Here is a 27,813-nt window from a genome sequence, read left to right as displayed (position 1 = left end):
GGTCACTGTGAAGTCTGTACTGTAACTTACGCTGTTTATTTTGGTTGTTGGCATTTTATTTATTTCCTTTGAGATTTTTGGGTGCTGAAGATATTTTAAATATTTAGGACTCAAACCAATGGATTCAAGTTACTAGAATGGAGATTCCAACTAAACTTCAGGATAAACGTTTTGAGAGTAAGAGCAGTGTGACAGTGGAGCAGTTTGCCTCAGGAGGTTGTGGCCTCTCCTTCCTTGGAGGTTTTGAACCAGAGGTTGGATGGCCATCTGTCATGGATGCTTTGCAGGGGGTTGGACTAGATGACCCGTGGGATCCCTTCCAACTCTACAATACTATGATTCTAGATTCTACAATAAATTATAAAGACAATTAAATAGTGGCATTACCATAAGACTGGCAAAGCAAGGAGGCTGTCTCTGGAGTTAAATGTAGCAAAACGTTATATTTTGACTGGACCCAGGAATAGTGTGAAAAGAGAAACGAACTGGAACTACATTTTACTCATAACTTCTGCAGAGGAAATGATGATTGTGGGTAGTTAACTTCAAACATCAAACTTGGGTGAACCATACCTTGCTCGTGGCAACGGACAAAACATAACTCCAAAGTTGGCCTCACCATCTGGTGAGTAGGAAAACCTTCCTGGGACTCCGCAATTGTGGGAACATTCTCTATCCAGGCTAAGGATCCTGCAACCCAGAGCAGTTGACTTCCAAAAACATTCTTCACGTTCAAAGATGCCTGAGTGCTCACTTGTTCACCTCTTTTCCCTTAACTTTCCCCACACCTTCCTGTCCAACAATGTGATCAAACTTGTAACAGCACCCAATCCTAAATGCCCACCACCACCCAGTCCCCAGTAAGCAAGAAGACCTGCCCTATTCAGTCAGTCTGGAGACAGAGGGGGCCTACTCAGTCCCAAAGTGGCTTAAAATATTGCCGTGGGGCTGAGGGTGGCCTAGGTGGGGGCCCAAGAAGGCAAGGAGAGCACGATATATTGCCATGATCTTCAAAGCAGATACCAACTTAGGTGCATACATTGTAGGGTCTGAGGGAGCAGAACTCCTATGAATGAGAATAGGTGCTAGCTGGCAAGCTCTGTCAATGAAGCAATAGTGCTTAATGAAAGAAATCTGAATTATTCTTCTAAACAACAGTTATGTGAACTGGGAGCACACTATGATAAGGTTTGAAGCCCTTTGTTCTTTAGTCACTTGGATTTTGCTTTTATTGCCAGTTGTTCTAGTTTCAAGTAAGAGTGGAGTAGCACCGCTGTGGGAACCTATATGGCTGGTGTGAAAATTATCTAAAGTGTATATGCCATTACAATTTAGTTCTTACCCTACATTCTCAATGAGGCCACATTTCCTATGGAAGTTATTTGCTTTCTTCATCAAGTTGTCAAAACCTGCAAAGAATCAACAGTGTAAATATCATAAAACATCCATTAACTGCTGGAAGGAAAATGAGCAATAAAGAGGAAAAGTGAGCCTCTTTAACGGGTCAGGCCAAGCACTAAATAATTAAGTGAAGTAGGTATTTGTTTTTGAGATGACAAAAAGATCTATATAAATGCAACTTTATAGAGAGAAAGAGCCAGATTATGAATCAGTGTCAAAACCACACTAGCAATCAAAGCAAAAGATGAAATTTTGCTTCTTAAATATGTTCCATTACCTTACATAGTCTGCTTTTGGAAATGCATTTTATTTCCATTCTACAAGCAACCTGAAAAATCCACGTGTCCTTTACATGATATGTGGGATATTTAGGATTTTGTACACTTACCTATAAATCAGTATAGTTGGAATTTTGATCGGCTAATCATTCGTATGGTCACTGTCACCCCTTCATACCTAAATACAACACTGAGTTGGAGCCAACTAAGTGTTACTCAGAGTAGACCCAATGAAATTAACAGACCTAAGATAGTCATGTTCAATAACTTAATGGTCCTTCTCAGAGCAGGGCTAGCATGCGATACAACCCAGAAGTGTCTTCTCTATCGTCTTTTCTTATGCTTCTACCTCCTAACCTTGTTTTCATTCTGAACATAAATTGGTGCATAACTGATATGGTTTGTTTCCTTGCTTGTTTGTTTTATCTATTTACATACCACTCAGTCACACAAGTTTCTAAGTGTTGTGCAATAAGATTACAATTGAACTACAGTGGTACCTCAGGTTACATATGCTTCAGGTTACAGACTCTGCTAACCCAGAAATAGTGCTTCAGGTTAAGAACTTTGCTTCAGGATGAGAACAGAAATCGTGCTCCGGGGGCGCGGTGACAGCAGGAGGCCCCATTAGCTAAAGTGGTGCTTCAGGTTAAAAACAGTTTCAGGTTAAGTATGAACCTCCAGAACGAATTGAGGTACCACTGTACCCATAAAAGCTAAACATGCGTAAAATGCCTGCTGAAATACTAAATTATGAGTCAAATGCCAGAAGTTCAACAGGAAAGGTTGGTGTGGGTGGATGAATGTACTATTGTTAGGATGCTTTGATCTTTGAAGCAGAATCAGAGCTGGGTCTGTTGTTTGGCAAAATACCTCAGGCCACAAATACTGAGGGGCAGGAAATGGAAGCAAGATGGTGGAGGGCAGAGCATGTATGCCATGGGTCCTGCCTTACCTCCTCCTAAACAAAATGACTTCCCTCAGGTGCAGTGTGATAGTATTTTGATATCACACCTATACCAGTGTGATGGGCAGAATTGTGCAACATCAGCAGAGTAGTCCAGCAAACCTTCTCCCTTTCCAATTTTAGTCTTTCCAAAGCTAATGGTGAAGAAAACTCCTTGTACACACAGCTCAGTGTAAAGTGTTTTATAGCCTCAAGACACAAGACAATTCAAGCACACTACATACATAAGGTTAAGAGATGCTGGTCCATCATAAACCTATACTACAAAGTACAGTAACCTGGTCTTAGAGGCTAAACTGAAGAGATTCAAATATACAGACAGAGCCAAGTTTCAAGAGAGATCCACCACTCAACAACTTGCTGCTGAATGCAGCCTTGGCTTTATATTCACCAAGGCACATATACACATTCTTTGGAGAAAAGCAAGGATGGATGAGTCATGCCAGAGGCTTGTAGACTTGAGCTATTTCAAGAGGCTCACCCCAGCTGGTGTCCTAACCCTCAACAAATTCAGATGTGGGTGAAGGCCACCTCGAGACACAGACCAAGCTATTTGTGAAATTTTGCACATATTCCAAAATTACACCAACTCATTGGAGGACCGATCTTGTTGCCAGTAGTGAAGGTTGGGTCATCTGCCAGTCTGGAATAGAAGGCAATGAGCTGCCATTTAGTCCTTCATCTCAGACAACAAAAGGTCTTGGATAGATCCTGGGCACAATACCAAATTCCAAAAGGTTCGATACGATCTGTGATTTTTACCTTGGGAGATTTGCCCACTACTGAAATGTGTGTTTCGAGCCCTCAAGTGGGCATGGCATAGGTATCTCCCCTCTCACCTTGTTCCCTCTTTTAAATCTACAGCCAGATTGAGTGTTTATGGGATGCAATGGAGGAACAAGGGTAAAAGTGAAGGGAGAACTAGGAAGTGACCTTTTACCAGTGCAGACCATTGCTCCATCTAACTTAGCATCATCTGCAACTCTCCAAGGTTTCTGAGAGGACCTTTCCCACCCATACCTGGAGATGCCACTGACTGAACCCGCACCTTCTGCATGCAAGGCATGTGTTCTGCTTTAGGGCCAGAATAGATGTGATATTTAACTACTACTACTCCTCCTCCTCTTCTTCTTCTTCTTCTTCTTCTTCTTCTAAAAAAAACCAAACCTGTATTTTGATATCAAGTATTATAAACAGACCACAAGAACTTGGCTCATGTACTGTTTATATTGGTTATTGTGGGGCTCCTACTGGTAATTTACGGTAATTATTATCTAAATTGCTTTGATTTAATGAATCTAACCAAACTGGTTTAATGTTTTCCTTGCTTTATCAAAATCCTTAGTGTTACATACCAATCTTTAAAATTACATGACATTGAAAAAAGAAAACCCACAGTAATAAAGCAGTAGAAATAACTGCTTTACAACAGTAGCATAAAGATGTCAAACCGGAATAAAACCCATCTTCAGATCATTGTATATCACTGAATATAAATGAGACCTATGTGTGACCATTCCAGCTCAAGAGTGGTAAATCCGTTTTTCTCAGGTCTGGTTTTGCTGCTTTAGAATGATTTGTTTTAATTGCTGAGCTCAGTGGCCTCAGACCTTTATTTCTCAAAAAATACAAGCTGCAGCAGGCTTTTAATAAGTGGGTGTGGGGTAAATATTTTTATTTTATTTTATTTGTATTGACAAGCTCTGCATTTCAGCATGCTTATACTTAGAGATGGGGAAGAAATTGGATTGAAATTTGCATTTAGAAATCCTTTGAATTTCTGCAACCCAATTCTCCAGCCAAGTAATATATGTACAAAGATGTGTATACTGGGGTAAAGTGTGCATAACAATGCATGTATTTGTCAAAATAGCATAACTATATGTATTTATTTATCTGAATATGTATAATCCACTTTTTCATAACATATAATGAGGCAGCTTCCAACATACAAAATCATTCTATAAATATATATAATATTTAATTAAGGGCATCAATAAAACATTAGTAGATACTGGTTTTTTTAATAAGGTTCATATTGTGAAGACCTGTGCAGTTTTCAGAGAACTGAGAGAAGGCAGGGACAGTTCTTGCCAAAGCTCTACAGGCAGGGAGTTCCACAGGACAGGGCCTGTCACCCTAAAAACTTGGTCCCTAATGGAGGCCAGCCAAACCTAAGGGGAACCAGCAGAAGGGCCTCATCAGAAGCTCTCTAATGCATTATATTAGAGGAATTTGCCTTGCAAAAATGTGTGCATTGCGAGAAATTCACACTAAAATGCTGATAATTTTCATGAGGTCAAAAAACATGGATATAGAAATGTGGAGACCTGAACTTAAGATTTCCCTATCCCTAATTATACTTTGCATTCTTAATTTTTAATTTTTTTGCTGTCTAAGTTTAAAGGGCATTTTAGGACAGCCTTCTCCATGCTGCTGCTCTGCGGGTGTTGTAAACTACAATTCCCATCAGGGGTTGCAGTTCGAAGCATTTTTAGGGCACCAGGTTGGGAAATACCAGTTTAAGGTGTTGTTTTTGTTTTTGTTGTTGTTGTTGTATTGTTTTATATATAACTGGTGGGCCACAGCTTCCCCATCACTGCTTTAGTAGAACAGAAGGCTACTCCTCTACCCCCTTGTTTCAGAACCTGAGATGTTGTGGCTCTGGCAGTGCTAGTCAGACCCATTTCTGACATTCATGACACAACAACTTACTGCTGCTTAAAAGCAATATATGGATGGAGTCACTGCAAAACTGTAGTAAACTTTTATAGCTACAATGCCATTAAGAAATCCTCTTGAAAAAGCATATACACATGATCACACATTGTACAATATGACTCTCTTGTAATGGGAATTTAAGCCCAATCCTAAACACATTTCAGTTCTACAAAGTTCGATGGAAATTTCTCCCTGGTAAGTGTGCATTTAATTGCGTTTTCTTTTGTCCTGCAAAAGATCCCCCCAAGTAATATGCACTTTCATGGTGTGGGGTAGAATAGAGTGCAGTGGACACTTCAACTCAATTCACAATTTGGAAGCAAAAGAAGAAAAAAAGCAACATAAAGCACAATAGTTTGGGCCTTTGGGAATGAGAGCCCTAAATCTGGAATATGCCATGTTCCCCTTGTTGTTTTCCTTGCAGGGTAAAGGAAAGTTCAAGCATCACTGCCCATGAGTCTGTGCTGTGAATCCACATTAAAAGTTAGTGCATTTAATATAAACATGAATGAAAGCCTCCTTTACAGCAAATGTCATGGCATTACAGAAGCACCATGGCTACTCAAACCACAGACTGTTGATAGATATAAGTAGCGGAGATAGTAGAATGCTTTGTTTAAAAAAAAAATACGGCATGTCGTTTTAATGAGAGCGTAGTGCCACTGAGCCAAGACATCCCTGTATTTTCATGCACTGCAGGCTTCCTTGACTAATTAACTTCCCCTCTCAGGTAAAGGAGCAGGAATGAAAGCTCCCTGCTGAGAGTACTGCATTTGCAACTCAACCAGGGGCTAGGATGAAAAGTCAGCTGACAGCTTGAGTCACATACATCCTTGAGCAGTAGCAACATTGCCAACTGAGGTGTAAGAAACCAGGATTAGGAGCTGTGTTTGGAGAGAGAGAGAGAGAGAGAGAGAGAGAGAGAGAGAGACATTTCAGGGTAGCAGTTAGCAGGCACAAAAGCAGTGGAATGTGTTCCCCAGAACAGGTACTGGGAGAAACAGAAAGAAAAATACTGAAAGAAATACCCACGTGACGAAATGTGCTCTACAAGAATAGATGTATAATTCCTAAGCAAATATATAACTAGGAGACAGCTTCTTCTTCTTCTTCTTCTTCTTCTTCTTCTTCTTCTTCTTGCTTTCCACTCTTCACCATATACAACAATAAGAAAATTCTTTTGAGCAATGTTGCTCGCAGAGCATTGTGTATTTTCTTCATGTGCTACTTTGTATATTAAGAAGCACAGTAATGTTTGCATCCCATTGCTATTTAGTGGCAAAGTTCCTGCCACATGCTTTGGGAAGCAATGCAGCTAGCTATTGGCACACCAAGAAGTGTTCTCATGCAGAGATTTTTATGTAGCCTGAATGCATTTGAGAGGTGATGAAGGCAAGGGGCAATGCCTTGGGTCACACTGTGCTTTGTGCTGGGCTTGTCTAGGGTACCCTCTGCCAATCTGGTGCCCTCTAGATGTTTCTATCACAATTCTAGCCAGAACAGCAATGCTAGTTGGGCTGATAAGGGCTGTAGTTTGAAATGTCCAGAGGGCACCAGGTTGGAAAGGCTGATCTAAGGCTTCCTTGGGAGTGAAAGGAGGCAGATGCTTGTTCTGAATCAGCTAGCATATCCAGAACTGTGGGAAAACTGGTTGAGATCCTGAATGCTAGCTGAGAAATGGGGACTGGTTAGCATAAAGCTTTGTCAGGTTTCTGAGGTGTAGAGCAGAGGGAGCTGGGAGGAAGCACATAAATGAATGAAACAGTGCATTGCTGTGCATCAAAGAGAAGAAATTATGGTGCTGCATTAATAGTCCCCAGGAGAAAATTTAAACACATAGCACTCTGTGCTGCTGAGTTCACACATTGGCTTTGACAGAATACACTTGATAATGTCCAAAGTTTCATAGGAAGATCTAATGAGCAGAATCCTAGAATTCTGGTATTGGCTGCTCAAAGAGGCCTAGACACCTCAAGGCACCCTTGCATCTTCTCAACATGGGTCTCTGCCAATCCTTTCTCATTACTTCCTGAATATGAGAGGCATCCAAGAGGGTTTGATTCATGCCCAGAAAGGCTTGTGGTTCCAGAAACTTGTGGACAGCTATGCATGGATGCCATATACTGTCATTCTCATGACACTGGTCCATCCCAGACTCACAGCCCATATGTGGAACCTTCCAAGCATTAGCCTGTACACCTTGTGATTCATCAAGGTAAATGAAGCTAACCACCAGCCACATATGGAAGCCCGTCAAGGTTTCAGTAGTCTTCTGCTTTTCCTGCCAGCCATGGGCTGAAATTTAGCAACAAGATTTCATTTCTAAAGTTACAATTTCAAAATGCAAGGAGGCTGAATTTTTATCTCAACATTTCAAAATTGGGCAACATTATTTCAACCCCACATTATCAGTGCAGATGGCAATTTCTTTTTCACAACATTGGCTGTTTTAAATCATATCACTGTATACTCTTACTTAAAATAGATTAGGTCTTATCTAACACTCTCTATTAACTGCCATGAGACAAGCTTGATTTTGTGTTTTTACAGCTAATGGAGTTTTGGCCATTCTTAATATTAGGAGGTGCACTGTGTCTTTTATAAATTGTCAAAGCTTGTTTTTTTGCAGTCCCCTGTAATTTGTATGCTGTATCAAATGACACTTTCTTGGTCATTTAAAATATGAAAGTGACTAATTAAGGACCTGATTTATTAACAAAATGTATTTGTTTGGACAGCAAATCTTAGGGAAATGTGTGATTTACATGGAAACCCTGTGGACAATAGTACCAATAAATCTGGTTGTGTTTTAATGCCATGTAGTCATCAGATACTCATGTCTCTGCATCATATAAAACATTTATTTACAATTACATTTGTAACCAGCACAGGCTGTTAACTCAGCATCTCATTCCACATTACTGATTCTCAACAATGATCCTTAAATACAACCCACACAGTAGTTCTTGATTTTTTCCCCATGAATAACATTATTGTAATTTCTAGGTTTTTCCCAGGAGCGTTCAATTTACTACAGCTGCACAGTGGCATGACATTCTTTTCGATGCAATGAAAAGAAAAATCCCCAGCAAACTCTAAAGTACATATAACCTATTTAGAAATAAATATGAACTTAATGAGGGAAGAGGGAATATTATGTAGTATAGGCCAGAAGTGGGAATCCTGTGACCCTGCAGATGTTGCTGAACACCAGCTCCCTTCAGCCCCACCAAGCATAGTAAATAGGGATGATGGGAGCTGTAGTCCAGCAATATTGGTTCCCCACTCCTGCTATCTTTGGCGATCACTGCCTTGAGACAGTCTTTAAACCTCTTTTGTTGACCACCAGCATTATGCCTTCCATTTTTAAGTTTGGAATATAGTTGCTTTGGAAGACGATAATCAGGCATCCGCACAACATGACCAGTCCAACGAAGTTGATGCTGAAGAATCATTGCTTCAACACTGGTGATCTTTGCTTCTTCCAGTACACTGGCATTAGTTCACCTGTCTTCCCAAGTGATGTGTACAAATTTTCGGAGACACCGTTGATGGAATCTTTCGAGGAGTTGGAGATGGTGTTTATAAGTGGTCCATGTTTCACAAGCATATAGTAAGGTTGGTAGTTCCCCACTCCTGCTATAGTCCAATGCAGGCATTAGATCTATATGTGGAGGAAGGGCTCAGGACCCTGCCTGCTGGTCCCAGCCCTTCATCACACCCAATAGCCATGCATAGTAGACACACAGGGGTACATAGTAGACTCAGGGGTTTATGCATATCAAAGGGAATCTCATATTATATGAGGCTAGGTTCCAAGGGTTATACGTATACATGAAAATAATGTATAGCCCTAAATAACCCTTGAAGCTTCCCTTCTAAGGCTGTCGGTGAGGGGAGAAAGTCCTGCTCATTGGTGGAGTTGTTCTGTGAGTGTTGGGGATGCTCTTGCACATAGCAGTCAACTCCTGGAGCTGAGGGGTCTTTGCCCCCCTAAATAAAACGTTTGATGGGGCAGCACCCCTAAGGTTGATGGGCATTGCCATTCAAATGGTGTGCATGTGCCTCATTATGTGATTATGTGGCATGGGGCTTACCTGCCCCCCTCCAGTTTATTCAGGTTGGCATCCCTGCTCTTGCGAGAACATTCCTGCCACTCCCAGAACCTCTGCACTATTTGCAGGGAGCTAAAAGCACTTTTTGTGCTGGACAACCCCAAGCAGGCCTGGTGTGAAAAGGGCTTTCATGTTCTCAGCCTTCTGGGGAAGTCCTTTCAATACACCCTGTGAATGGGATCCCTCTGACACTTGTGAGATCTTGCAGGAAATCAACACCACTTTGAGTCACCAAGACCAATGATCCTTCCTCTCACCAGCCTGCCTATATATTCACTGTGATAAATAGCTAGACCTGCTCCCCAGCTCTGTGTGTTTTTCAAGTCCACTTCGTGGGGCTGGCCCCAGAATAAACCTATGCTATCTTGAAAGTTTTCCTTTCGTTATATTTAAGTAACATGCTTCCCCCTGTTTGAAAGCTGCTCTTTCAAAGGAAGAGCCTTCAGCTCTGATTGCTTGCTGCCTGCTGAAAGAATCTACAGAATTCAAGGTTCTTTGTCAATTAAAGAGAGATTCTCTGCAATGTTTCCCTGTAGTTGATGTCAGGCAATAAAAGGTTACCAGCTGGCTTTAGAGGAAAAGAATAATTTACAGTGAGGAAGATGTTGTTGGTGTTTAGTCTTTTTCTATATTTAATGAGATTATTGAAATGTAGTTGCTGTCGCAGGAAGCAATTACATGCAGCATTCTAAAGATATTTTTTTTAAAGAAAGGGGGAAAAATCCTTTTGCAGCATAGAAGATGCTGGAGGTGTGATCTTAGCAGTAAGGAAATTGGTTGCCCCTGGATTTGTGTATAATCATACATAACCTTCTTGACCCCATCAAATAGCCTGGGATTTTTGGTGCATAAATTTAAATGATCTCTTAAGGTTTCTATAACTTGCATTTTGTTCACGAAAAGGAGTATGAGAAAAAAAGAATTGTTATAGTCTGAAGAAGTCAGAATAAACCGTAAATCTAGTTCAGATTTAAATTTAGATGTTTGCAGTCATGGTACCTTACATTTTAATTGCTTGGGGAAAATTCATTGTCAACTTTGTTCCATTATGTTTATGCTATTTCAGTGTTCTGTTGTTTGATTTAGTACCACTAGCTCATGACATTTCATGCAGTCTGCATGCAGAGTCATGTCAGTTCCTGGATGCATTATAATAGCAGTCTCTCCCTTGGGTAATACCATGTGCTTGTAGATACAAATAATTTAGGCAGTATAAATGAGAATAAGAAGAGTGGCATAGGATACTACATCTTTTATAGTTATCATCAAGGCTTTGTCTGAGTTGGTTTATTTCATCAAACGACATAAAAAGCAATTGCAGAAGAAACCCCATGTCCATCTGGGGCAACAAAAACTAAGAATGCTCTATGGTATCGTTAAAAAATAAGGATTTGTCAAAATAAGCTTTGTCACTCAATTCTGATAAATCTATACTCTAGTCCTGAACAGATTCATTATCACTTTAAGCTTTGAGAGAGAACAGATGCTCAAAGTGGAATGAGAAACCTGTATTTATATCTTCAAGCGCATGCACACACACGCACACACACACACAGTGGTGTGTAGCCTGATAGCATATCAGGCAAGTTCTTTAAACCTCATTTTCTCAAAGTCCATGCAGGTAACTTCAGGGGAACACTATTGTTACAGCTCTTTTGCTCTCTGTGTTCTGTGAGTTCTGAGTAATGACAGCAGCAAACCCATTGCATCTGCGAATGTCCAGGGCTCCCTGATGTCATATTTACAAAATAAAAAGTCAGCAAACGGACCATATTGCCAACAGAGTGTTAACACTTCAAAATTGGGCAACTGCTGAGTAGATACTTTTTATAACCACTAGTCACTTTAAATGGCTGCACCATGAAATTACTGAGTCATGAATATAAAAGAATGAAATGACTTGCAGCCACAAAACCTAACTTTGTGCAGAGGCATAAAAGAAATACATTGGGAGGGATATTTTTGCAGCTGGCATGATGTGCACATAAAGTGCATCTGAGGATGTTACCTGGGCCTGTATATTCCCATCACCTGAATCACAGGAAATCAATAACAAGGGCTATCAATGTTAGACAGGCCTGCATTTCTCTAGCTTTAAAAGAGAAGCCATTTCTTAAAGCTTTAATAGCATAATACATGACTTGAAAACTGACTTTGTGAACCTTGCAGCATTAATTAGACAGATCAGTCTTTGAAATCTTCTATTGTTTCTGAAAACAAAGCAGAATATGACCAGCAAGGCTGTATAATCTTTCACGACATTTATTAACTAATGGAGAGTCTGCTCATTCACTTGACTGAACAAAAAAGGCATGTTTTCTCATTGACATTTAAGCATAGGGTTTGGGAGATCGGAACCTTAAGGCATTGGGGATCAGTAAGAGAAAGGCATGGGTTCCCTAAAAACAGGACGAGGCACCTGGATAGAATATTATTCTACTGAGCTGTGTCAGCTTCAGGCCTTTTCCCTGTGAAAAAAAACCTGTTATCAAAATGGGTTTTGTGATTAAGCTGCTCATCTTACCTTTTCAGGACATTACCATTCTCCCTTGGCAATACTTATATGAAAGGGTGTAGACACACAGTGGCACATACATGCAGAGAACCTTCCTGACATCCATTCTAATCAAGACTCCCATGTGATCATTGAAATGTAAAGTGGGAAGGGAATCCAAGGGACATCTAATCCAACCCCATGCAGTGCAGGAATCACAACTATAGAATCTCTGACAGAAAACCCTTCAATGAAGGAGAATTCACCACCTTTGCAGGTAGGAAGTTGGACAGCTCTTACCACCAGAATGTTTAGTCAAAACATCTCCTGCCTTGTAATTTGAATACATTGGTTTGGGCCCTACCCTCTGGATGGAGCAGCAGAAAACAAGCTTGCTCCATCATCCATGTAACAGTCTTCAGATATTTTAAGATGTCTATTACCATATCAGCCTTCTACAGGCTAAACCAGGCTTCCTCAAGCTCAGCCCTCCAGATGTTTTTGGCCTACAACTCCCACAATTCCTAGCTAGCAGGACCAGTGGTCAGGGATGATGGGAATTGTAGTCTCAAAACATCTGGAGGGCTGAGGTTGAGGAAGCCTGGGCTAAACATACCCAGTTCCGTCAACCATTGTGAAAGCAGGGAGTAGGGACATTAGACCACCTTCTTATAAATTTGGCTTCTCCTACCTGTCTATACCTTTTGTATATCTTGAAATGTTCTCTTTAACAGAACTCTATAGCAGAAAACATATTACCCATTCATAGGGCTGCCATACGTCCTGATTTTCCAGGACATGTCTGTCAGTTTGTATCTCTTAGTACAGAATGTATTGATCTGATGTGTAGAGATCTTTCCTATTCTACTTAGTTCAAGGGGGTTCTGGAAGGTTTCTTTCTGTGTGAATGAAACAGGCAGAAAGTTTCTGATGTTTGGGTCATTCCTTCTGGGAAGCTGAGTACAGATGGTTTAAACTGGTTCTGTTATCCTTTCTGTCAAGGTCATGCTGGCTATAATAGTCAGGCCAGGAGGAGCCTAGGTTTCATATTTTCTCTGTCTCTTTGTTCTGGTGTTGTGTTCTGTATGCTATAGTGTTTTGGTTTTATTGTAAGTTCTTGTAAGTTTAAGATAAGTCTGCTCAGTGCTTTTTTCTAAAAAAAATATTTAGGAGTATTCTCATTTTGACCCAAGAAAACCACCATTTTATAGTTCAAATTGGGAAAAATAAATGCAGTGAATGGGCAAAAGTACAAAGATTCACAAAATGTTTAGGGGTATGCGTACCCCTGTGTACCCCCCAGAAAAAAAGCACTCAATCTGCTGCAACTGGATTTCTTATGGACTGTGGCAATTTTGGACGTATTGTATTTGTGACCAATATGCTCATTTGCCTTCAGTAGCAGTAAAGCTCTACTGGCTGAAATACAATTGCCTCTGGTCTATTGTTCTTGGGGTTTTTTTTGGGGGGGGGGGCGACTCTGCAAAATGTTTAAGTTTTCTTCCACATGACAGCTTTGGTTCCACTTAAAAAGCAACAACTTTCAGGGCGTACTGGTTTTTACTTTTTGAAATATGGCAACCCTACCCATTCAGCCTCTCTATTTCTCTGTACATCATCTCAACAGCTTACTCTCACTTCCATGGGTGGGGAACCTCTATCAGCAAAGCTGAATTTAGCCAGCCTTCCAGGGAGTGATTACAGTGGTACCTCGGGTTAAGTACTTAATTCGTTCCGGAGGTCTGTTCTTAACCTGAAACTGTTCTTAACCTGAAGCACCACTTTAGCTAATAGGGCCTCCCGCTGCTGCTGTGCCGCCGGAGCACGATTTTTGTTCTCATCCTGAAGCAAAGTTCTTAACCTGAGATACTATTTCTGGGTTAGCTGAGTCTGTAACCTGAAGCGTATGTAACCCCAGGTACCACTGTATAGTCAAAGTTTTATTATTTTATTTATTTAATGAAATTTGTATACCACTTGATTGCGTGTGTGTATAAACAGATTTTAAAAGTTTGAGGCATTAGTGGAGTATAGGTAAATCAGCGGCACTTTGCCATGAAAGCTAAATGTAGACTCCAAATGTAGAGGCAAGATATTCCTGACTACCCCTGTGTGTTACCAGGAACATCTACTTGACTGCTGAACTATAAAAGCCATATGACATGGAAGGAAATTCTTAATGTTCTTAAATTGCACAATACTGTAAAGTGACTTGCCAGAGAGGGGACTTGTGGCACCCCTAATTTTTAAAGGCACCGGCAGCCACTCATCAGAAACAGGCTATGGATCAGAACCATTTGCAGCCCTGGTAGAGCGGAGTAGTTTTATAGGGTGTGACTTTTATGGCTTACTCTTACTGCTTTGTGGTGAAGTTGTGAATCTGCTATTTTAATTATGGTGTTAGGTTTTTATTGGGGCTTAGCACTTCATTCAATTGCATTCTTGGCATGAAGTTTACAAAGTTGTACAAAGGCACCTTTGGGTGAGAAGCAAATATCAATATTAGATCTAAATAAAGGAAACAAGCAACCTGATATGCATGTGCAGAGGCCAGTAAAAAAATGTTTTCCCTATCCATTTGAATGCAACTATTTGTTGAGGGCTGTGCCCATCTGCTAGGGATCACTGTTTACGTGGCTGATTCTTAATATTTGAGTATTCCAGGTAAAGCCCCTTATTCAGGACTAAAAATGCTGCTGCCTCTTCAAAAGGTGAAGTGAGCATATTTGCATTAGAATCCTGTAAATTCTCTGAATCCAAATAGTAGGTTGCATTACAATAATGTCACTCAGAATTGTTCCTCCCTTGGGCTTTGGACTTGCCGCACGTTTTGCATGTAAGCACATCTGCCAGCTTCTGTCATTTGATATCGGAACCCTTGAAAGTTACAGCTGAAACTATGAAAATACATGAGTGCTTGAGATTCTTTGTGAGATTTCATTCGTCTCTTTTTGACAAGGCAGAAAGTTGTTGATAAAAAAAATCCCACCAACTTACTGTAGATTTTCATATTTATCATGTGCATTATCCTGGTAATAGGTTTCTCATTTTATTTCAAGGTTTGTGCCTTTTTTCCATTTTTGGAATATACAGAACTTGGGATAGGATAAAAATGTTATTTTCTTCTTCTTCTCCCGTCTCAATATCAGAACAGTGGCATAGTGAAGAAGGAACACAAAAGAACACAGCCCCAAGATTCTTTTTCCAAGGAAGGAGTGATGATGTAATCTGTTGGAGCACCAAGCTTATCAACGGTCTCTCTTTACTCTGGGAAGTGAATGAGGTGATAATGAGGCTTTCAAGTTTATGACAGATTAGTGTAGAGGAAGGCGGAGTATAAGGAAAATAATCAAGGTGAGGATGGATATTTCCTTCCTTTCCTTTGATGAAGTGCCTACTAGGACTGTGCCCTGGATTCAACTGAATCACAAACCGAAACAGAGTGATTCAGATTGATTTATAACATGTCTGAATTCTGCTGAAACTGCTGCATTTTTGTTGGTTTGGGCTTCTTGTTTCTTATTTATATTCTCTTTCTATAGCACAGGCTATTCCAGAATCAATAAATATACTAGTATCGTTTCCCAAAACCAGAAGCACTGTGAACAACACCACCTAGCTAGGTGCCAAGCAAAAATGTTCCTCTTCAACTAGGTCTTTGACTAACATCCTATATGCTTTTAAATGTGTTGGTGGAAGGGGGAGGGGTTTTTTGTTTTGTTTTGTTATTGTTATTTTGTGTTTTTATCTTGTATTTCTGTGCTATGAAGCACCATCAGCTCCATGGATGAAAGGCAGTATACAAATTTAATAAATAAATAAGTAAAAATTGGGCTGGACTCAAAAAACGAGTTCTGGTAGTAGAAGTCCACAGAAGGACTTCTACTAGCACAACAGGGCTTCCTCTTCTCCTCCCCCCATGTGCCCTCCACTCCTATCCCCCCCAAAAAAAAAATGGTTGGGAAAACCTATAGTCAAGCTTGCAAAAATTTATCACTTGCCCGACAATAAATGTTGGAAATGTAAAGAAACTGAAGGTACATTCTTTCACCTTTGGTGGACGTGCCCAAGGATTAAGGCTTTCTGGGAGATGATTTATAATGAAATGAAAAAGGTATTTAAATATACCTTCCTGAAGAAACCAGAGGCCTTTCTCCTGGGCATAGCCGGCCAATTGGTGTTAAAGAAGGATAGAACTTTTTTTATGTACGCCACAACAGCAGCAAGAATACTTATTGCAAAGTACTGAAAGACACAAGATTTACCCACTCTGGAAGAATGGCAGATGAAGGTGATGGACTATATGGAATTGGCGGAAATGACTGGCAGAATCCAAGACCAGGGAGAAGAGTCGGCGGAAGAAGATTGGAAAAAGTTTAAAGACTATTTACAGAAATATTGTAAAATTAATGAATGTTAGAATGATGCTGGATAGAAATCAAGTGGTTTTTAGCGGTAACACTATAAGGGAATATGAAAAATGGATTACTAATAGGTAAAAATTTAATGTTACAATATTTTAAGATTAAAGATTAGGATAAATAAAGAGGGGAAGGATTTGCTGAACTAACAAACTGAACTGGAATACAAAAAAAGGGAGGTGTGAGGAGGTCCGGGAAGCAAGCTAATGAAAAATAAGTAATGGAAAGATTGAGTTTTTTAAACTGTTTTTTTATTCTGTATTTTTCTTTTTTCTTTTTTCATTTTGTAATATTTTGAAAATTTTAATAAATATCTTTTTTAAAAAAATACAAGCAGGAAAGTGAAGGGGTATTGTTTCACCTGTGAAATATACTTGGAGTCCTGCAGTGATTTCATGCTCTTTATTGCAGCTTGTAAAATAGTGTTGAATTGCCCCCCCCCCTAAAAAAACACCTCAGGCTTTTATATGCATTATTTACACAATGAGTCCCATCTGATTGGCTGATACTGCTTCTCTCCTGAAGCCTGATTGGTCTTTTCCTGCAGGCCAGTCAGTTGTTGCAGTCTACAATCCTACCGCCTGCCTATTGTTCTAGGATCCAAGCTTAGTACATAACAATCTGGCAAGCTGAAATGCATGCACTGACAGAATTATTACCATAACACTACATTGAATTCCTCCCTTAAATTCATCAGATCTTATCGATCAATTTCAGCAAGGGTCTCACACAGTGTAGTCTTTCCATGCCTCATCTCCCATGCTTATGTCCTGATAATAATTGTGTTTATATTTTAAAATATGATGTGAGGTTAGAGTCAGGGGGGGTGGACACTAAGTTTTGGGTTCTTAACTGCCATCTTTATTACAAGATGAAAATTCTCTGTGAAAGCTGCTTCAGCTTTTTAGTGAGTTGTCAGGGTTTTTTTGTGTTGTATAGAGACAGCTGTTTTGTTTCCTTTCTGCATGTAACATCTCCGTCTCCCCTGTACTAGCGATCTTGGCCTTGTCATATTAAAGTACAACAACCCTAGGAACCATTCGAATGACAGGAATCCTGTCGAAGCTTTATTTCCTTTGGAGTGTACTGTGAAAGACCATGAAATCTCCTGTCTGAGCCAGCTGTGAAGCTTCCAGAGGTTTCTCCTGTGACAAGTGCCAGGCTAAGACTAAACCAGGCAAAATTCCTGAAGTGACAGTGAATAGGGTTGATACAAATTATACTGTCCTGTTGCTTTGAAAGTGCACATTACTAGAATCATTAACCATAATCATCCTCAATTACAAGCACTGTGAGCACGCATACAGCAGACCAATAAATGCCACCATTGTCTGCATGCAATGCCCGTAATTCACAAAGGCACAGTCACCTCTTTAGATTGTGGAAATCTAACTGCAAAGTATTATGGATCGATTCTCTAAAAGTTTTGAAATGGATGTGTTTGCTTGCCTCCATTGTTCAGCAGCTGAAATTCCAAAAACAAGGTTGTAAGAACTCTGCCCGAGAGGAGGAGGGATACCATTTTACACTGGGAATGTCACTTTGTGTTTCTCTGCATCTGAGAAGTTTCAAAGCCTAATGAAATCTGTAAACTTGCATAGGCGTGTTACCTACAAACACCGGTTCAAAAGCTGAGTGTGACATTTCCCCAACAATTAGTTTCATGTCTAGTTTAAATCTAGCTATCTCTAGCAAAAGTCATTTAATTTGTCTGCTTAATTGCAGTAGAGATGGGCGAGCTTTCAAAGGTTTCCCTTGGATTAACACAGAATGTACTGGAGTGCTTTTTTCCTCCCCAGAAAGGGAATACCAAACCAATCAGAGAGTCTATCTAGCGAACACTTTCACCACAGCTATGACCAAAATCCTATGGTCAGTCCTCCATTGGCACCCACCTCCATTGGAACACCCCCTCCAAACTCACTCTCTGTGACTGTTTCTGAAGACATTTCAGGAGTTGATATAAAGGCATTGGTTCATAATTATCGCTGTGGTGGAGGAGAAGAGGCACCATTCCTTTGCTGCACAAAGACTTATTTATAAACTGGGGTTGTGTTACAGATTATTTAAGACCACAGATGATATCCAAGATTGCAGCTCCAATGTTGAAACAGACTTCCATGCATCCAACAAGCATTCTCTTTCTCTCCTGTCCCTTCCAGCCCCCCTACCCCCACCACCCTCAAAATCAGCTCAGTGGGGGGAACACTTTGGAAAGGATTTTGAGGTGGGGGAGGGAGAGGAAATGGAAGCCCTGTTGCATCTGTGCAACCCTGCCAACACATTATTGACTACAACTCATTGAATTGAGTGTTTTTCTAGTGATATCTTGAGCAATCTGACATACTCTCAATCTAAGAAACATTTTTGATGATGAACACACTACTCAGTGCAGATAAGAGTTTCTAAAAAATCACGATTGCATAATAACTATCTAATGGGATAAATATACACAAAAGATCTGTGAGCATACTTTTGACAAAGTTGTCGTTTTGATTTACTGGAGCCAAAGACTTTAATCTCCACATTCCTCAAACTTTGCCTCATCATCATAGAATTCACTACGCATGCTAATCATGTTGCTTTTTGCTTGGTTAGAAATAGGATTAATCTGGTACCATGGAAAGGTCAGTTGGCCACAGGAATCTTTTTTTGTTTTTGTTTAATAAGTAGTATTTCTGTTTGATCAGGAAACACTCCAGGCTGCTTTTGTGGGTGAAAATCTGTGAATGAGGGATATTTGGAATGCCGTCTTTTTTTCTTCTTCTTTTACACAGCTTTAGGAAAGTATTAACTTTCCAGTAATCAAGTATAACATTTTGAAACAATGTGCTAAGTCTTTATCATTGATAAAGAAGCATGTTAAATATAAACTAAGGGTAGGTTCACATAATTATTTCCCAAGATTTTCCCCCATTTTCAAACAACCCATTTGGAGTTCATTGGAAATGCTCTTACTTGGTTCCTCATCACAGAACATCCCACACCCCACTGCTAGCAGTAAAATAAAGAATGGAGACGTATGGACAGGCACACAGAGCCAGAGAGAGTCACTTGAAACCAGAGCTGGGCTCAATAAATGGTGCACCAGTAATTCCTCTCCTTGATGCAGTAGCTTTTATCTGGAGCTGGGGTAACCCAGCCAGATGGGCAGGGTATAAATAATTCTTTATCATCATCATTATCATCATCATCATCTCTTGTAGCTGAGGTAGCTCTGGTTGCTCCACCTCTGATAACCTGCAAATACTTTACAGTACAACAGTGTTGTGGGGAGACATTATTGCTGTTATTGATATTTTTTGTATATTTATTTTAGATCATCTTATGGTTAATGTGGAAACTGTTGAATTTGGTTATGTACTTTTTGATGCTCTATTTATTGTTTATGACTACTTTTGTTATGTTTGTTGCTATGTGTTTTGTTTTGTGTTTTATTTTGTTTTGTTTTTACATGTTGTAGACCTCCTTGAGCATGGTTTTAACTTTGGAATGACAATATACAAATAAAATGATTAAATTTTTTTCTGAGTGTAATCCTGTGTGCACTTATCTGGGACCAAGTCCTGTTACACTCAGTACTTTTTACTTCTGAGGACACATGCAACATTGTACTAACTTTTGCATACGGTTCTTTTTGGTCTATCTGGTCCCAGAAAAAAAGTTTGCAAAATCTGCAGAATGATAATATTGCCTTGGATTCACTTGAAAAGTGCAGAATGGTCAAAAGAATATGAACTGATTATTCATTGCAAAAGACTTGTGCCCATTGTCTGAACTCTCAGCACTGGGGCAAAGGTGAATAATTCATATCTTATCTGAACTGGGGTTTGCCACCCTTATAACTCAAAAATGGATTCCAAAAACCTTATTAAAAGTCTTATGCAGCTTAACAGTGGATTTTAACCTTTCTGGGGAATTTCATCATCTACCACAATGAGGTTGACCCTAAGGGCAAAGCAGTCATATTTGTAAGTCAAATAATAATTGGTAGACTAACCTGTAGGATTTTACCACAAAAAATAAAATGCTTGGTTTAACTCTAGCATGTTGCACATAAAAGAAGTCTGTTAGTAGATTCCATAGGCTCCTGCTTATGCTACTTTCTGTTCAGTTCTACCAAAGATTCAATATGAGAGTGGAAAATTTAGCTGGGATTTTTAGACAGAATATCTTAGGGAAAAGGTGCTGATTTAAATGAACCTAAAGGAACTTTGAAGGATTGACTGTATGAGTTGATCCTGTACTTAAACAGAAGAAGGGGGCATGTGGTTCAATGCAGCTTTTCCTTATTTAATTTTGGTTCTGTAATTGGAAAGATAGGGCAAAGTAAATGGCTTCTACTAAGAAGGGAAGCTGATAATGAAGTTAAACAAGGGGTGTATGTGTGCAAGGAGGATCAAGCTCATTTAACCCCCTGGAAAAATTAACCCATCACAATTAACCCATCCAACAAAAGCCACAGTCTCTTCTGAAAGGCCCCATCACTTATTTCTTGTTCAAATTCATTTTGCCTCAGATACCAAGAGGAAGCAAGTTAACCCAAGGATGACTCCCAAGTTTTCCTTATTACCAGATTAAAGGCAGGAACTGGAAATTACATTAGTGCTCAGGATGGAAGAAGTTATAACAAATGAGAACTGAATGAACTGTCATTTTGCACTTAAGAACTGGAGCAATAGCCATGGATCTGAGGAATGATAATGTCCTATATAATAAGGTTGCTGTGAACCAAACACAGTAAAGAGTCTAAAGCCAGGAATGTCCAAAGTTTGTTTCGGGGGCCTAATCCAGCCCGCCGGTTGGCTCAATCTGGCCCCTGTGGCAGTTTATTTCCTGGGGTCGGCCCGCACACATGTTCACGTCATCAAATCTGGCCCTCTTTGAAAAAAGTTTGGGTACCCCTGGTCTAAAGCTTTGTACAGTTTACAAATAGTAAGTAATGGATTAGTTGTGGTATCCGTGCTTCTTTCTAATCCATGAAAATAAAATGCTGCTCCTATGTTTATCATGCTAACTTACTGTTTCTGGTGTACAGGTTTGTGCTGAGTTTGATTTCACTTTGTTTGCTTGTTTTTCAGTTACAGTGGTATCTCAGTTTTTGAACGTAATCCGATTCGGAAGACTGTTTGACTTGCAAAACATTGAGAAACCAAGAACTCAATACGGAAGCCTCAAAACGTATGGAAAACTTGAACAGGAAGTTGCTTTGGAAATTTGACTTCTGAGGCGCATTTGAAGATGGAAACATTTACTTCCAGGTTTTTGGCATTTGAAAACTGAAATGTTCGGCTTCTAAGACGCTTGAAAACCGAGGTACCACGATATTTGTATCCTTATTCGAACACAGCCCATGCAAGCTTCCTGCATGTTCCCAGTGAGTAAGGCTTTGTATCCAGGACTAAAACAACAACAAAACTCACAGCATGACAGTTCCCATTTTTATAATTGTTTGGAAGCCCGTTTCATAAAACATACAAAATTTTGTCACTGTCAGATATGCACATTTTGACACCAAAATAACAACTTACTGAAATTTGATGTTGCTCTGGTCATATTTCTCGCAATAACATGACTTTTTAGCAGTCATCTCCTAATGGAGATTCATTTTTAATGTGTTCTTGAGAGTACCATTGAAATGAGCTCAACATGTTCCCGGATACCCTTCAGCTCTTTAATTTATTTATGCACCATACTTAATGCCTCACCTTTCAATTCCAAAATACTTCCAGGGACACAGATACTTTTTTTTTAAGAAAAGAAATTAAAATAATGGATTGTACCCAACGCTAGTGCTAATCAAGGTAGACTCATTAAAATTAATGAAGATGACCCACTTAGCCCCATTTATTTAAGTGGGTCTACTCTGAGTAAAAGTTAGTTGGATGTAACCCAACAAAACAATTTTGAATCTCAGAATGGCAAAAAATGACATGTCACCAGAAGCATTAGAGTTCAGAGCTGCAAGGTTTAAAAATTCTAAAGGGCCCATGCAGACAAGAGGTGGGTGGATGGGGGAAGCAGAAAGCAAAGGAGGAGGAGAAAAGCTTTAAAATCCAGTGGGTTACAGACCTCTCAAGTCCTTCATCAGGACAGTAAAAGGAAAGTGGAGATAACATTAAAAAGACTGAACTTCTATGTCTGAAGCTACCTGCTAAAGGATTTAAGAAGTCCTTGGACTTAATTTTCCTGCTTCCGTCTCCCCTTCCACACAAACCCATGTTTTATTTTTACATTTTTATTATTTTTCTCTTACATACATAATATACATTATATACATACATAAATAATAAAACATGACTGACCAAAAATGTGTCACTAGGGGGTAAAATACTAAACCTATTATTTTACATAACAATGAGGAGATAACAGTAAACCAGTTCAATTAATTCTTCAATAAATCAACTTGAAAAACACAGAATCACAGGGATGAGCTAATGAGTAGTGCCTGCTTATCTATATTGAAATCTATGTTGTAAGTATTTTTCAGCCATGTATTGTTTCATGTGTGTATTTAATAAAACCAACTTTCATCAGCTTGGCTGATGGGAGTCAAAGTTCAAAACATATGGAAAGCACCACTACAGTGAGGACCGGCATAACCTTTGATGGGCACCTAGACCAGTGTTTCCCAACCTTTTTTGGGCAAAGGCACACTTGTTTCATGAAAAAAATCTCGAGGCACACCACCATTACAGCCCCGTGACGTCAGCGCGCAGCGTCACGCCGGGAGGGACATGAATTGCTAGCAAATTACATAATCACCTCCTTGAGGGCTGGCTCATCTTCTCCGAAGGCAGAACCCCATTAATTAACAGCACAGACTCACACCATAGCCAAGACGAGGGGGGAAAACCTCAGTCATGCACAGTCATGCACATGTGGGGGCTAAATGAGGACGAAGACCGGGCAGAGAGCAGGGTTCAAATCACCCCACCTGGCCAGGACAATCCCTGGGTGCTCCCTTGGGCCACTCGCCTGACCCACCTCGCAGGGCTGTTGTTGCGAGGATAACACGGGGAGAACCACGCGCGCCCCTGGGAGCTCCTTGGAGGAGAAAGCGGGCGATGAATGCAATGCATGAAATATATGAGAGGCGACCAGGTTTTGCAGGTGAGGGGCCCCCGCCAGCCTCCGCTTCCAACACCCGGCGCAACGACGCCGAAGTTTCCCCCCGGGCTCGGCTCGGGGAGCAGCGCTGCTCCCCCCGGCTCCCCTTTGCCCTCCCGGCTCTCTCTGCCGCCCACTGGGGACCCCCCTCACCTGCCAAGTCCGGAGTGCCAGTGGAAGTTGCATGCATGCATGCAGGGCGCCGCGTTGCCATTGCATTGCACTGCACTCCATGCAATGCCTGCACGCATGCATTGCCTTGCACGCCCGCCAAGGGGTCTCCCCGCGGTCCGATGCGTCCCCTCCGGCGCGGATGCAGCATTGCAAAAATAAACCCCCCCCGACGCAGCCCTACCTGGGGGGCAGCCTCCGCCTCCGCCGCTCCACCTCCACAGGGATCCCCGGGCTCCATCCTGCCACCCGATCTCCGTGGGGGCGCAGGCAGGCTGCATGGGGTCTGCGCGGAAGAGCCCCTGCCCGCCCGGCCGCCGCCGCTGCGCTCATTCCATGGCCGGGAGAAGAGCGCTTCAAACAAAACGCCCGGCCCGCCAGGCCATGCTGGGAAACGTAGTTTGTGCACCCCGCGCGGGCGCGGAGCCCAAAGGCGAGGGGACTACGGATCCCGGCAGCCCCCGCGCCGGGGACGGAGGGGGAGAGGCCGGGTGCAGGGATGGAGAGACGGGTGGGTGAGCGAGTGAGTGAGTGGCAGCCGCCAAGCCTTGGCCGAGAGCCAGGAAGGGCCTCCCCGGAGGAGGAGGAGGAGGGAGGCGCAGAGCGGGAGGGAGGGAGGGAACCCCAGGGGTCATCTAGTGACTGCGCCCCAATCGAAAATTTGACTTAAAAAAAAAATCTTTCGAATTTTTTAATTTTTCCCGCGGCACACCAGGCAACATCTCGCGGCACACTAGTGTGCCGCGGAACAGTGGTTGGGAAACACTGACCTAGACGTATCAACACATTCCCAAGGTGGCTGGAATTCAGAAGGAAAAAAAGCAACAATGGCTCCATATCTAGAGCACAAGGCTTCATCACAGACTTATTTATTACTACTGTTGTAAGCAATGAGATCAGAATTAATCTCTTTGTGTCCCAATCTGCATATTTAATCCATTATGTTTAGTGGTTCATTGCCTGACAGGCCTATGAATTCTTTGAAATTGCACAATTCCAGTGAATACTAAGGGTGTCAGTGGCAAAGCGCTCCAAGATCTTTCATTTCAGTTATGGTACACACACACTCACACATGAGCTAAGGGGGAGATTTCGCAAGGTTTGCCCTATTGCTTTTTTACATCTCCAGAATTTTGCATTACATTCTTTGCCTTCAGGAAAAATTGATTGGCAACTGACACTTGCCCTGTCCACAGGCAGGGAAAAGTTTGCATAAACAAGTTGAACTTCTCTTTAAAAAATAAAACAAAAGACTCACCAGCCACCTGATAACAATGGTTCCTTTAAGGACATTGTTATTCCTTCCCATATCCTCAGTGATTTTGAAAGGACAGCCTTGCATTGTTGAGGACCTTCGGAGTATTGCAAAAGTGCAAATAGCAGGAGACTATTACTATGTCCTCCTCACCCAGAAACACAGGTGAGCTCTACCGTTTCTTCAAAGTTCTCAAAATCTACTCTTCACATGCTAAAATCTTCATCACTCAGGCCACAGGGCACACCTCACCTTACCTATCAATAACCTTAGGTGGTCTTTCACTGGGTATCACCCTCCCAACCCAATTAAGAACACATCTTGCCATTGTTATTAGTGGGAGTGGGGCAGTGAAGATTCAATTAAGATTGGGGCAGGCAGTTCTTACAAAACATTGAAGACCTTTATAATTGCTAGCCTTTCTTGACCCATAATCTCAAACTCAGGATCCCATATCTAGTAGTGGTGACTGCTAAGGTCCTGGTGACAGGAATGGAACCATCTACCCTCTCACCTGCCTTCTCAACTGCAATGTTTGGAACACTGCTATGGTAATTTAATTAAAATGCTCATGGGACTGGCAGCCCATGATTGCTGGATTGCTTTCAATTGCCAAGAGAGATTCCGGCCAACTTTTAACAATTTCCATTTTGTTAGAAGGTAAATACTGTGGTAATGAGGAGGATCTTCTTTTGCTGTTACTCGTACTTGAGGCTGGATTTTTAGGTTGACATAACACAAGAAATTGCCTTGCATCATTTGCTATTTTGTTATTTATTTCCCACTCTTTGTGAGGCCCCTAAATATATTGCTTTGCCACCACAATGCCATCTTTTAAATCTTTCACAGTTTAAGAGAATGCTGCCCATTTTTAACAAGGTTGCCAAGTGTTTCTGACAACATAACTACTTTTCAATGTCACAAAGTTAGCTTAGGACAAGGCAATGCAATGATGTGCTATCACCCCGTATACCTGTCTGTGGTTTAAAACATGCTGCAGAATATTAAGCAGAATTCAACCATTCAGCAGTGGTCTTTTTAATTCAAGCTAATTAATTAGAACAGAAAATGACTTGGATGAACAGATTGAAAGCTCCTTTGTACAATGCAATTTTGCTCACCCCTACAAGTTCGCCAAGTGATTAAAATGATACTCTGTAAAGAATTTATATCCAAGAGGCATCATTGTACTAATAAAGTGCAGGAGCCACACAACAACATGCCTGTCTCTGTCTTGGAAGTATGAATCTACATAAATTGGAACATGAATGGGATTTATGTCATGGGAATGACTCACAAGAGCATTCCTATTAATTAAAACAATGAAAAGAAGCTTTAGGTGGTGACGGTTTAAGTGGAATTCATTCTATTTTTCAACCTAAATTTCAAGATCAAAGCTTTCAACCTTCTAATCTACAGAATAATTAGCACCATTGTTTCTCTCATAAAAACTGTTCAAGTGAGTTGCAACAAGGATCTCCTTTTATCATCCATACATTCTGATCTCTTTATTAATTCATTTATAACAGTTTAGAAGCTCTTCATCCATGGCACATTGCTTTCCTTGGTAGAAAGTTTGCTTTGTAATATATTATTTACTTACATTATTTTTAGTAATCCAGAGCACAATTCATAATTCAGTATTCTTTTCCAATAGCTGAAGATCTCCCTTCCAAGCATTAATATCCGCTTTCTTCCTTGAAGTACTCTGACTAGCAAAGGGAGAGAGCAACCCTTTTATTGTTATATGATCCTTACTGTACACAGAGAATTCTATATAGCAGCTTTGTTTGATGACTATTTCAGAGAAATTCAGGGAGAAAAATCTGAGATTTCCCTGCCACCTTTCCTTACCAAGTCTTGGTTGTTATATGGGAGGGGGGCGGGGCGGCTTGAATCTAACCTTTTCTCTCTCTCCAAATTGTATTGTTTGACACATCATGGTGAGATTTTCCTCTCATCTGGCTTCATTGATCAATGTGGTGCCTGAACCAAAAAAAAATTAAATAAAGCAGAGAAATGCTAAAAGATGCAGTTTGAAAGCCTGAAAAAAGATGCAAAAAGAAACCACTATTTAAAATGTAGGTTAAATGTGTGAGAATGACATTATCTATTGATAAGTAATTTCCCAGCACCCAAAAGCAGTCCCGGCCAATGAATGTATCACCGATTAAATTACTCCATCCCTGTTCACCGAAGGACTATTTTACTAGTCTCTCTCATGAAAAGGAGAAAAAAACAACCACCAGCTTTAATACAAATTCCATATATCTCCCTGCCTTTTGCACTAGCTTCACTATCTAAAATCATGGAAATTGACAAAATCAGGGGCAAATTAACACCGACACAGAAATACAGGATTGGGACAGACAGGGAAGTCTTACAGCCCTATTGAATTCAATGACTCTTACTCCAGGTAAGTGAGGTTAAGACTTCAGTATTACTTGTGTAACTGAGTATTTATCTGTTCATTGATTTTCAACCCAACCTGTCCCACTGGTAGAATTTGGGCTCTCAAATTTCAACACTGCCCTGTGCGATGCTAAAATTCGGCAACTCCCCACCCCACCTCTCACACTTTATATGGTGTAACCTGGTAGGAGGGCTGGACATGAGTAGGTGCTCCTCTAATCTGTTGAGAGGGTGGGACCAGTGGTTCACCTGATGCCGGGTCAGAGCTAGCTGTGCAGATCCACTTACTCTTCTCCACATGTACCTTGAATGCATTAAGAAGTCTATTTATGTTGCTATATTTCCCTACTCTAGTAAGAAGTGGTTTTAAAATGTCACATTTTCAGATAAAAACATATCTGAGAAACATTAAGAAATAATAAACAAATAAAAATCTCTCTGCTATCCCTCCCATCCCTCTGCATAGGA

At 40.7% G+C, this 27,813-nt stretch overlaps 1 long non-coding RNA gene across 1 annotated transcript; it reads right to left on the bottom strand.

The window, feature by feature from the left end:
- Positions 1–215: 215 nt before the first annotated feature.
- Positions 216–26,609, bottom strand: LOC309538533. The gene is made up of 3 exons (XR_014222280.1): positions 26,537–26,609; positions 1,343–1,409; positions 216–348 (listed from the first exon to the last, which is right to left on the bottom strand). It is a non-coding gene; the product is annotated as an uncharacterized lncRNA (long non-coding RNA).
- Positions 26,610–27,813: the final 1,204 nt, after the last annotated feature.

Source organism: Podarcis vaucheri (genome assembly GCF_965113315.1).
Source record: "Podarcis vaucheri genome assembly, chromosome: 8".
Taxonomy (NCBI): Eukaryota; Metazoa; Chordata; class Lepidosauria; order Squamata; family Lacertidae; genus Podarcis; species Podarcis vaucheri.
This window is presented reverse-complemented; position numbering and strand designations above follow the sequence as displayed.